The sequence below is a fragment of the Squalius cephalus genome (assembly GCF_949319135.1).
Source record: "Squalius cephalus genome assembly, chromosome: 24".
In the NCBI taxonomy this organism is placed as follows: domain Eukaryota; kingdom Metazoa; phylum Chordata; class Actinopteri; order Cypriniformes; family Leuciscidae; genus Squalius; species Squalius cephalus.
Window position 1 is genome coordinate 6,219,363 of NC_137145.1, and position 10,752 is coordinate 6,230,114.

A 10,752-nucleotide genomic window follows, 5' to 3' on the forward strand; every position below is an offset into this window, starting at 1 on the left:
GACTGATATATGGCGTGGCTGGATGAGTAGGAGTTAAACGGTGGGAGATAGAATGTCATTGCGTTATATGCTTGTCTCGTCAGATTAGCCCACGGACCGCTGACAGACAAAACGAGACAAGGTGATGGGGGTTTACTTCAGTTTTTATCCCCTTGGATCTATCTCTGCGATCATCCGATTCATAATCTAATTGCAGTGATTCAGTCTCGTATACCAAAAGCTTTGTGATGTGACTGGTTTAGTTTTTCCTTGTGCAGGTCTGAAGGCCCATTGGAAGAGCTGAATACGCACACAAAGAGCCCGAGAGCGGAGCTTGTGGGGCCCCGTGGTCCCGTCCTCCCCCAGCGCCAAGACCAACTGCTAATTCCAGTCCGGTTTCCACTTCCTGTAGGGTGTGTGAGGGATGGGTGGTCATTGCACAGACACTGACTTTTACGCTAACAGGCTCATAAATATTGACCAGGGAACTCCTGGCTGTGAATATTTGGCAGGACACATACCATTCCTGTGCCTGTAATCGGTTATTAAAGCCTACATGTCAACTGCAGTGATGCTAATAGAATAAAAATGGTCTGTTGGAGCCTGTGTAAGTTAGTGCCTAGATTCAGATCAACTGGAATAGATACCATCACATGTTTAAATTTGTGTTCAATATTTTGATTTTTATGAGTGGTTTTAGTGCATTGCTGTGCTGTTACTGCATTTTGAGTGGTTTTAGTGTGTTGCTTTTATATTCTGCATTGCTATGATAGTTGCTAGTGCACATCACATCAGTTTCATCATTTACATGGTAGCACTTTATTTTACAGTCCTGTTTGTCCATGTACAGACTATGTACTTATTACAGTAATTACAATAACGGGATAATAACTCGGGACCAACCCTGCACATACACCTAAACTTAACCTTAACCCATGTAGTTATCTTATATTACCCAGTTCGGTTACACTTTATTTTAAGGTGTCATTGTTACAGTGTAATTATATATTTAAGTACTGAGTAATATTAAGCAACTACATGTACTTACTAGGGTTAGGGTAGGATTAGGGTTTAGTTGAGGGTTAGTTGCATGTAATTATGCATAATTTACTGTTATTACAATGGTAAGTACATGTAACATATGTAACAAGGACACTAAAATAAAGTGTTACCCCCAGTTCTTTCTTATGTAAGTACACAGTAAGTACACACAAGTGCGACCATTCAGTATTTGTCAGATTATTATTATTATTTTTAATCCAAACCTACAATATTGATGTTACAAAAGCCATGGTCTATTATTTTTAGCTACAGGAATGCCCAGCGATGAACAATCACTTTTAAAAAGTTTGTAACAAGTTTCAGATTAATTGCAATGTATTATAATAATGTGTTTACACTTGTGGCAGATGGGAAACGTATATTACCGATCCGGTTCACTGTTTGTATCAAAATGCACAGACATCATTGTAAGCAAAACATCGCAGTGAAGTTTTTTTGAGTCATCTTTCTGCTAGTGGCACAAGTTTAGCTCACTGGAATGTGAGATCAGCAAATGGAGAGGAAGGGATATGACTATGGCCTCCGCTGGGATGAACGGGGAAACAGAGGGTTTGTATTTATATACAATGGGCACTCACCAGACATTGCACGCTGGGACTGAGAGCTTTCACCACTGTGTGGGGTTAAAGGTTAATAGCCTCTTGGAGTTACATGCATAGAGCATGGGTGAGAGGTCACAATAGGGAAATGAAGACAAACAGGTCCAAAGTTTCACTAATTTCAGATTGGAACTTTAGAAAGGTATAACCTGTGCCTTAAAGTGTTAGTTGTCAGTGTCAGTAAAATTCTGTCAGTAATTACTCACCCTCATGTTATTCCAAAACCGTAAGACTTTCGTTCATCTTCAGAACACAAATGTAGATCTTTTTGATGAAATCTGAGAGCTTTCTGTCCCTCCATTGACAGCAACTCAACTACCACTTTGACATTTTCATTATATTCATATAATCATTGATCAGTGAAAATAAACAAAAGCTCAACCGAACATGCTTGACACACGAGAACAAACCTCTTGCAGAAGCTCAAACGTGCTGCGTAACACGAGAATGAACCTCATTGGTTCTTGCTGAAGCTCAAACGTGCTGCGTAACATGAGAATGAATCTCATTGGTTCTTGCTGAAACTCAAACGTGCTGCGTAACATGAGAATGAACCTCATTGGTTCTTGCTGAAGCTCAAACGTGCTGCGTAACACAAGAATGAACCTCATTGGTTCTTGCTGAAGCTCAAACGTGCTGCGTAACACGAGAATGAACCTCATTGGTTCTTGCTGAAGCTCAAACGTGCTGCGTAACACAAGAATGAACCTCATTGGTTCTTGCTGAAGCTCAAACGTGCTGCGTAACACGAGAATGAACCTCATTGGTTCTTGCTGAAGCTCAAACGTGCTGCGTAACACGAGAATGAATCTCATTGGTTCTTGCTGAAACTCAAACGTGCTGCGTAACATGAGAATGAACCTCATTGGTTCTTGCTGAAGCTCAAACGTGCTGCGTAACACAAGAATGAACCTCATTGGTTCTTGCTGAAGCTCAAACGTGCTGCGTAACACGAGAATGAACCTCATTGGTTCTTGCTGAAGCTCAAACGTGCTGCGTAACACAAGAATGAACCTCATTGGTTCTTGCTGAAGCTCAAACGTGCTGCGTAACACGAGAATGAACCTCATTGGTTCTTGCTGAAGCTCAAACGTGCTGCGTAACACGAGAATGAACCTCATTGGTTCTTGCTGAAGCTCAAACGTGCTGCGTAACACAAGAATGAACCTCATTGGTTCTTGCTGAAGCTCAAACGTGCTGCGTAACATGAGAATGAACCTCATTGGTTCTTGCTGAAGCTCAAACGTGCTGCGTAACACAAGAATGAACCTCATTGGTTCTTGCTGAAGCTCAAACGTGCTGCGTAACACGAGAATGAACCTCATTGGTTCTTGCTGAAGCTCAAACGTGCTGCGTAACACAAGAATGAACCTCATTGGTTCTTGCTGAAGCTCAAACGTGCTGCGTAACACGAGAATGAACCTCATTGGTTCTTGCTGAAGCTCAAACATGCTGCGTAACACGAGAATTAACCTCATTGGTTCTTGCTTAAGCTCAAACGTGCTGCGTAACTCGAGAATGAAGCTCATTGGTTCTTGCTGAAGCTCAAACATGCTGCGTAACACGAGAATTAACCTCATTGGTTCTTGCTGAAGCTCAAACATGCTGCGTAACACAAGAATGAACCTCATTGGTTCTTGCTGAAGCTCAAACGTGCTGCGTAACTCGAGAATGAAGCTCATTGGTTCTTGCTGAAGCTCAAACGTGCTGCGTAACTCGAGAATGAAGCTCATTGGTTCTTGCTTAAGCTCAAACGTGCTGCGTAACTCGAGAATGAAGCTCATTGGTTCTTGCTGAAGCTCAAACATGCTGCGTAACACGAGAATTAACCTCATTGGTTCTTGCTGAAGCTCAAACATGCTGCGTAACACAAGAATGAACCTCATTGGTTCTTGCTGAAGCTCAAACGTGCTGCGTAACTCGAGAATGAAGCTCATTGGTTCTTGCTGAAGCTCAAACATCCTGCGTAACACAAGAATGAACCTCATTGGTTCTTGCTGAAGCTCAAACGTGCTGCGTAACTCGAGAATGAAGCTCATTGGTTCTTGCTGAAGCTCAAACATCCTGCGTAACACAAGAATGAACCTCATTGGTTCTTGCTGAAGCTCAAACGTGCTGCGTAACTCGAGAATGAAGCTCATTGGTTCTTGCTGAAGCTCAAACGTGCTGCGTAACTCGAGAATGAACCTCATTGGTTCTTGCTGAAGCTCAAACGTGCTGCGTAACTCGAGAATGAACCTCATTGGTTCTTGCTGAAGCTCAAACGTGCTGCGTAACTCGAGAATGAAGCTCATTGGTTCTTGCTGAAGCTCAAACATGCCGCGTAACACGAGAATGAACCTCATTGGTTCTTGCTGAAGCTCAAACGTGCTGCGTAACACAAGAATGAACCTCATTGGTTCTTGCTGAAGCTCAAACGTGCTGCGTAACTCGAGAATGAACCTCATTGGTTCTTGCTGAAGCTCAAACGTGCTGCGTAACACAAGAATGAACCTCATTTGTTCTTGCTGAAGCTCAAACGTGCTGCGTAACTCGAGAATGAAGCTCATTGGTTCTTGCTGAAGCTCAAACGTGCTGCGTAACACAAGAATGAACCTCATTGGTTCTTGCTGAAGCTCAAACGTGCTGCGTAACTTGAGAATGAACCTCATTGGTTCTTGCTGAAGCTCAAACGTGCTGCGTAACTTGAGAATGAACCTCATTGGTTCTTGCTGAAGCTCAAACGTGCTGCGTAACACAAGAATGAACCTCATTGGTTCTTGCTGAAGCTCAAACGTGCTGCGTAACACGAGAATGAACCTCATTGGTTCTTGCTGAAGCTCAAACGTGCTGCGTAACACGAGAATGAACCTCATTGGTTCTTGCTGAAGCTCAAACATGCTGCGTAACACGAGAATTAACCTCATTGGTTCTTGCTTAAGCTCAAACGTGCTGCGTAACTCGAGAATGAAGCTCATTGGTTCTTGCTGAAGCTCAAACATGCTGCGTAACACGAGAATTAACCTCATTGGTTCTTGCTGAAGCTCAAACATGCTGCGTAACACAAGAATGAACCTCATTGGTTCTTGCTGAAGCTCAAACGTGCTGCGTAACTCGAGAATGAAGCTCATTGGTTCTTGCTGAAGCTCAAACATCCTGCGTAACACAAGAATGAACCTCATTGGTTCTTGCTGAAGCTCAAACGTGCTGCGTAACTCGAGAATGAAGCTCATTGGTTCTTGCTGAAGCTCAAACATCCTGCGTAACACAAGAATGAACCTCATTGGTTCTTGCTGAAGCTCAAACGTGCTGCGTAACTCGAGAATGAAGCTCATTGGTTCTTGCTGAAGCTCAAACGTGCTGCGTAACTCGAGAATGAACCTCATTGGTTCTTGCTGAAGCTCAAACGTGCTGCGTAACTCGAGAATGAACCTCATTGGTTCTTGCTGAAGCTCAAACGTGCTGCGTAACTCGAGAATGAAGCTCATTGGTTCTTGCTGAAGCTCAAACATGCCGCGTAACACGAGAATGAACCTCATTGGTTCTTGCTGAAGCTCAAACGTGCTGCGTAACACAAGAATGAACCTCATTGGTTCTTGCTGAAGCTCAAACGTGCTGCGTAACTCGAGAATGAACCTCATTGGTTCTTGCTGAAGCTCAAACGTGCTGCGTAACACAAGAATGAACCTCATTTGTTCTTGCTGAAGCTCAAACGTGCTGCGTAACTCGAGAATGAAGCTCATTGGTTCTTGCTGAAGCTCAAACGTGCTGCGTAACACAAGAATGAACCTCATTGGTTCTTGCTGAAGCTCAAACGTGCTGCGTAACTTGAGAATGAACCTCATTGGTTCTTGCTGAAGCTCAAACGTGCTGCGTAACTTGAGAATGAACCTCATTGGTTCTTGCTGAAGCTCAAACGTGCTGCGTAACTCGAGAATGAAGCTCATTGGTTCTTGCTGAAGCTCAAACGTGCTGCGTAACACAAGAATGAACCTCATTTGTTCTTGCTGAAGCTCAAACGTGCTGCGTAACTCGAGAATGAAGCTCATTGGTTCTTGCTGAAGCTCAAACGTGCTGCGTAACACAAGAATGAACCTCATTGGTTCTTGCTGAAGCTCAAACGTGCTGCGTAACACAAGAATGAACCTCATTTGTTCTTGCTGAAGCTCAAACGTGCTGCGTAACTCGAGAATGAAGCTCATTGGTTCTTGCTGAAGCTCAAACGTGCTGCGTAACACAAGAATGAACCTCATTTGTTCTTGCTGAAGCTCAAACGTGCTGCGTAACTCGAGAATGAAGCTCATTGGTTCTTGCTGAAGCTCAAACGTGCTGCGTAACACGAGAATGAACCTCATTTGTTCTTGCTGAAGCTCAAACGTGCTGCGTAACTCGAGAATGAAGCTCATTGGTTCTTGCTGAAGCTCAAACATGCCGCGTAACACGAGAATGAACCTCATTGGTTCTTGCTGAAGCTCAAACGTGCTGCGTAACACAAGAATGAACCTCATTGGTTCTTGCTGAAGCTCAAACGTGCTGCGTAACTCGAGAATGAACCTCATTGGTTCTTGCTGAAGCTCAAACGTGCTGCGTAACACAAGAATGAACCTCATTTGTTCTTGCTGAAGCTCAAACGTGCTGCGTAACACAAGAATGAACCTCATTGGTTCTTGCTGAAGCTCAAACGTGCTGCGTAACTCGAGAATGAAGCTCATTGGTTCTTGCTGAAGCTCAAACGTGCTGCGTAACACAAGAATGAAGCTCATTGGTTCTTGCTGAAGCTCAAACATGCCGCGTAACACGAGAATGAACCTCATTGGTTCTTGCTGAAGCTCAAACGTGCTGCGTAACTCGAGAATGAACCTCATTGGTTCTTGCTGAAGCTCAAACGTGCTGCGTAACACAAGAATGAAGCTCATTGGTTCTTGCTGAAGCTCAAACGTGCTGCGTAACACGAGAATGAACCTCATTGGTTCTTGCTGAAGCTCAAACATGCTGCGTAACACGAGAATGAACCTCATTGGTTCTTGCTGAAGCTCAAACGTGCTGCGTAACACAAGAATGAACCTCATTGGTTCTTGCTGAAGCTCAAACGTGCTGCGTAACACGAGAATGAACCTCATTGGTTCTTGCTGAAGCTCAAACGTGCTGCGTAACACAAGAATGAAGCTCATTGGTTCTCGCACGTCAAGCTAACATGCTTGAGCTTCTGTTTACCACAACTGATGTGTGATCTGATGATTGTTTATATGTGAATAAAAGAATTCAATCTGTGTCAGTTGTTGCTTTCAATGGAGGGACAGAAAGTCTGTGTTCTGAAGATGAACGAAAGTCTTACGGGTTTGGAACGCATGAGGGTGAGTAATTAATGACAGAATTTAATTTTTTTTTCAGATTTGTTTTTAAGTGTGTACACTTTGGCATTTTTTATTACCTTGCAACACATTTTAGTTGTGCATTATCAATTTGAAAGATGCAAGACAGCAGATTTTATCACAATTATGCTAAACATAAACTGACATACTCCAGCTGTCACTGTAACATGTGTAACTGTATGATCAAGTATACACAGGCAAGATGTTATGGCTTTACGGTTATGTCTCCTTTTCATTTCCTGAAAGCAACTATTGAAGTATAAAATCTGCAAAGTAAATTCTGCTTTGATTATAGCCAGTTGTAATGATGTCACTGCGTAGGCTGATCTTAAAATAAGAGCATTCTGATTTTATTAGTCAATGAACAGTCATTAGTCAAGATCAGCTGCTGTACAGGCTGCATAAAATGGCTAATTTTAGTTTAATGGGACGTAATGGTCGCATATATTAAATCTATTTTTCGACCTAATTGCAGCCATGTCATGTTAACAAATAAGTCTGTCTTTGCTCTACACCCTTCCTTACTAGATTTAGAGATCTATCGGTGCTGCCCGTCATAATTAGCACCTTCCCTTTTCATGGATCGTGAGTATCGTACGAGACTATGATGAAGGCTTTGTCTTACATTTGTTTTAAGGAACCACATTTTTTTGCTAAAGTGAGCTCTTCCTTCTGCTTTTAGTCATCAACGAGAGAAACCGCAAAGATTTAATAGCTTCAAAATGTTCCATCAATCTTTGTCTTTAGCAGTTGGCTTCGAGTCTAGGTTAATGTCACTGCCTGTTTTGGTATGTGGTTATCCTCCCTATTTGGATCCACTTTTTGTGACAGTGAGCGAATTACTCAATGTTACATTCCAGATGTGAGTTTTGTTCAAATTTCCATATGCCTGTATGCTTTCAGTGCATAAAACTCACTCAGATTTGACACCTTGGCTCTCAAGACGTACGACCACTGAGAAATTAGCACAACAGATGCTGCAGAAAACGATTAATCATTGCTGCCAAAACGACATGATGCCTGTGAGAGAACTGAACAGCAAAAATACAAATTCTGGGATTCTCTGTCGTCACCGAGGGGAGATGAGATTATCTGACCTGTAATTGCTCATCGCAGCTCTTGAAACTCAACCGTACTTGTCTTCAAGGGCACAATATATATATAGAGATCTGCAGAAAGATTTCCACAGAATTTCGAACTGACAACATTCACAAAGTTCTATGTATTTCCCTCTCCCTTGCGGGATGAAACGGAGATAGCAACAGATCTTTTCTTCTGTATTGTGACATGTATTCAGTGTAACAGATAATTGAAAAATCCCAAAAATGTAGGTCTTCAGGACTTTGCTCTATGCATCGGTTGTTGATTGGATGTTGAGATGTGGGCGTGGCACTCCAAAAGTGAAGGCAGATAATAAAGATCAATAACATGCATTTAGAAAAGGGTTCATTTTCATTTCATGCCGACTTTAACTTGTTAAGCTAATTTGCTAATGCTTTTAGCTAGTGATATGTGTAGCCCTATTTAACGCATTTTTACCATGTTCAAATTGGAATTTTGTTGCTTTTAGTCCATAGGTCTATTTGTTGGCTTTATCACGTTCTACGTATTTTTCACAATGCTAGTGTGGTCGCAAAAGTTGACAAAACTAACAGATTATAGACATTTACTTGATTAGATTTGGGCATGTCCAATATTTTGGCATGTCTAATATTTTGACACATTATTTTTAAAAAGGGATCCTTTTGATATTGCTCAATTTCGACAAAATTCACCCTATCTAGTTTTGAAATGTATCTTTTTGTGAACGATTAATCTGTGCACGTTTTTCATTTTTTGACCCCCACTTTTTTTTTTTACCACATAATGATTAAAAAATGAGGTAATCGTTACACTATGTATGTCGCAATACACAAGAAAGGATCTGTGGCTACTTCTGTTTTATCGTGACTTTAAATTCATTCCACACATTTTAGCTGATTTTCCACAATAAGTGCAGAAAGCGTGGGGGTGGGGGGGGGGAGCCCAATGTCGCAAAGCGTAGGCCTATCATCCATGCTATTCCTGTCTCACAGGTGCTTGAAAACAACCCAGAATATGAAAATCTCCTGGCCAAACTAAGAAAATGGACATTGTGATGCTGTACGAATTAATCACCACATGTTGTTCCATCTTCTCGTAGGGTGCAGAGAGACTGTGTGGAAAAAAATACCCTAAAGGATTAACATTCTCTTCTCACAATGTTTCTAAGCAGCTGTGGGTTTGTGTTAAAGAGCCGAACTGCAGCTGCATTCGCTGTGCATTCTCCGAACAGAAATATCCACAATGATATGAAACAGGCCGTTCGCATGGCTTGCATACTTTAATGGCTCCTAAAAACACAAATCCGTCCTTTTGATTTGATGTTATTCGGCTAAGTGTGTGATAAGCAATCGGATGCCATCAGTCTCGTGAACAGGAAAAGCGTGTCTGTGATCAGGTGTAGTTATGATCCTCGGCCCAGGCAAGAGCAGGGTGATCTGTTAGCAGAATGCTGTACATTTGTCAGACATAAGGACTCCACATGTGGTGCTTTTGCAATATTTGTGTAATGCTGTGGCAACATGAATATGACTGAAGAGCTTGAATGTCAAGTGTCGGTTGCATGGTGCCAATCTGTCTAGAGATGTGTCTCTTACTAGAGAACATCATTTTCCCATTGGGGCGCGTTCTATGATAACCAATCAGATCTGGTCTGTTGAATACTGTGGTGCATACATTGATGTGCTGTTGCGATTGCGAAATGTTATATATGTTCTAATCTGACAAGTATTTGAGAGCTTTTCTGAGAGCAATTTATATCAAGAAACATGTTACAAATTCCTAAGTACTTAAGATAATAAATCAAGCACCTAAAAATACCACAGGAACGTTATATTGCTCAGAGGTTTTTTTTTTTATATAACTCATGCGTCTTTTTCAGTGTAGTCCAATTCCCAGACCAGTGAATAATTTCTTGAATCATTTCTTTTGAACTTTTATTTAACCAGGAAATGACATTTTTGAGATTTAAAATCTCTTTTACAAGAGGGTCCTGGCCAAGACAGGCAGCACACTTATAGTTAAACATGAAAACATTTAAGCATAATACATTCATTTACATATACAAAAATGTTCACATATCAATCAAAATAATTACAGTCAGGTAAATCCAAAACCCCCTTAAATTAATTTAGAGAGACCAACTCTTTAAAAAACATCATTTATCTTGTAATTGATAAGCATAACTAGATGCCCTTTTACCCATGACTTTCGGGATGTTTAAAAGAAAATAATCTTGAGAACGAAGACCATAATTCTTTACACCTTTTTTGAATGATATACTGGTGTAAATAAGAAAGAAGCAAACCCATAATTGTAAAATGTACCAGTGCCCGAGTCTATGGAGAGACAGCGTGTGCCATCCAACCTGAGACGAGAGTACAGTAAACAATGATGGAGAAGGGCTTTTGAATTAGTAATAAACCTTAATGCTCCATGATAAACAGAATACAAAGCCTGTCAACAATGTCAGGCGCCTGCATATAGATAATATCACAATAATCTAACACTGAAGAAAATAAATAAGAAAATAAAATCTGTATGTTTTATTCATCGTTTAATCAAAAACATACCGCAAAACCAGTGTTGTAAATTTCCTGAACAGATGAATCTTATGAGTCAGTTCTTTTCAGTGAATGAAAAATACTGCAAAACCAGTGTAGTCTTACTCCCGATTGAAT